The sequence below is a fragment of the Plectropomus leopardus genome, chromosome 8 (genome assembly GCF_008729295.1).
Source record: "Plectropomus leopardus isolate mb chromosome 8, YSFRI_Pleo_2.0, whole genome shotgun sequence".
NCBI lineage: Eukaryota > Metazoa > Chordata > Actinopteri > Perciformes > Serranidae > Plectropomus > Plectropomus leopardus.
Genome location: NC_056470.1, coordinates 34,283,031 through 34,285,415, shown reverse-complemented (window position 1 = coordinate 34,285,415; position 2,385 = coordinate 34,283,031).

The window sequence follows — 2,385 nt, the reverse complement described above, 5'->3', positions numbered from 1 at the left end:
AACAGTTATCAACCTCTTGTTTAAATGCTCTTAGCATTAAAATGTAACCCATCTTCTTTGCAGCTTCACACTTTACGACCTCGAAGCTCATAAACACAACAAAGTGTTAAAACTACGACCTCCTGACTTCACATGAATGCAGCATCAAACTTCCTGTCGTCCTCACCTTGAGGCCTTGCTGCTGTTGCTGACTTCCAGTTTGTAGACGTCGATGATGTTCTCCACCAGCAGGTTTCGTTGCAGGCCGTAGACGCCGTGGCGGTCCAGCACCACCTCATGTCTGCAGGACGGACAGCGGAAACGGCCGCTGTTCACCTGCATGGTGGTGCGGGCCTGGAACAGGGAGGGCTGCACGCAAAGAAAGAATCATAAGGGGATTTTAATATTTATAGAAGAGCGATCGGAGCTCTGTGATGGCCCGTCAGCACCCAACAGTTGGAGTTTGTTGTCTTACAACACAGATGCATGCTGGGATTTCAATAATTAGAAACACTCGGGGTCATCGGTGGAGCAAAATCTTCCAAATGTGTCCCCGGGTGAAGTCAGAGCTGGTTCAGGATGAAGGTCATCGTGTAAAAACAAGAGCAGAAAATCCCCCTTCATCACCCAGCATACACACACACTCAGACACACACACACACAGAGACACACACGCACATGCATGCACGCACACGCACGCACACGCACACAGACACACAGACACACACACACACCATCATGTTTACTGTCTGAGTCTCCAGATGAAGTAAAAATAACACAGATGACTCTGTTGCCATGGGGACGTTGGATGGTGTAACTACCTAAATACTCTCAGTCTTTCTGCTAAAATAATCAGCTCCATACAGAAAGGGACGCTTCACACCAAAATATTTTTTTTTGTCTTACCTGTAGTGGTGTTTATCAGTCTAGATTATTTTGGTGTGAGTTGCCCCGTGTTGGAGATATCGTCTGTAGAGATGTCTGCATGACTTTACAATATAATGCAACTATGGCACACTTGTGGTGCTCGAAGTGCAAAAAATAAATAAATAAATACTGAAAAACACGAGAAAAAAATGAGAAAAAAAATGACAAAAGAAAACAAAAAACTAAATAAACAGGGAAAAATAGAGAATAAAAAGACAAAAAGGTAAAATTACAAAAAAAACCAAAAAACAAAAAACTATTTTCTACACTCACAAACCGTATCACCGTGCAGAAGGAAGCATGCATCAGAGGGGGACGGGAGTTTATATTTTTGATATATTGGTTCTGATTTTCTCCAACTCTCAACAAATCACACCAAAACAGTCTGGACTGATAAATACTACTGGAGGTAAGAGGAAACATCTGTATTTTTAATTTTGGGGTGAACTGTCCTTTTAACACAAATTGGGAAATAGGCAAATTAACTCTATGAAACCCAAATTTTTTTCTTTCAGAAACTTAAGAAAGAGGAAATGAGCAACTCAACAAGAAAGGGCCCGAATATTTGCAAAAAGAACCAAACAAGAAAATTACTTGAAAGTAAAAACAAATTAAGTTAAAAAGAAAATAATCTATTTTTTTTTTTTTTTTTGAACATATATATTTATAATAATGGACATTTTCTCCTGGCTGTTGTTTTTGTCTTTAATTCTTGTTTTTTGTCACTACTCACTTTTTTTTGCAATTTGCGTGACATTTTTTGCCAAGTTGCTATTTTTTCCTGTTTACAAAAGAAATCAAATACATTTCCCAGATGGTTTAAATGCTTGTGAAAGGTGTCTGAATGCAGCACAAAAAAACTGACGTTGGTCCAGGTGTTAAAGGGTTAAACAAAGCGTCGGCAGTGACCTGGTGCTTCAGACAGCAGGAAGATAACGAGCGATCACAAGAGAAAACTGAGCAGAAATGGAAAGCAATTAGAGAATTGAGAGTTACTGGAAGAAAAGAGACAGACGATTGAAGAAAAGGACAGATGAGCAGAGGGACAGAGGGACGGAGGGACGGAGGGACGGAGGGACAGAGAGAGGGTTAGAGGTGTGAGGCGTCCTGAAATAGTGGCCTTTAATAAGCTTCAGCTGCTGCAGGGCCTGACAGAGGATCAGCTGGTGGAGAGAAACACACACACACACACGCACGCACGCACGCACGCACGCACGCACGCACGCACGCACGCACGCACACACACACGCACGCACACACACACACACGCACACACTCACGCACACACAGCGGGGTGGTTTACAGTCAAATCTGTCTCAACAGACTATTTCAGAGACTTTTACACTCAAAGAAAATCAGAAAAGTTTGCAGAAACTCTTAAATGACTCGCGTTGTTACTTCACCGTCTGTGTCACAAAATCTGTCTCTACAAAATATTTTGTTTTCTGCAACTTACATAATTCACATTTAAGACTTTTT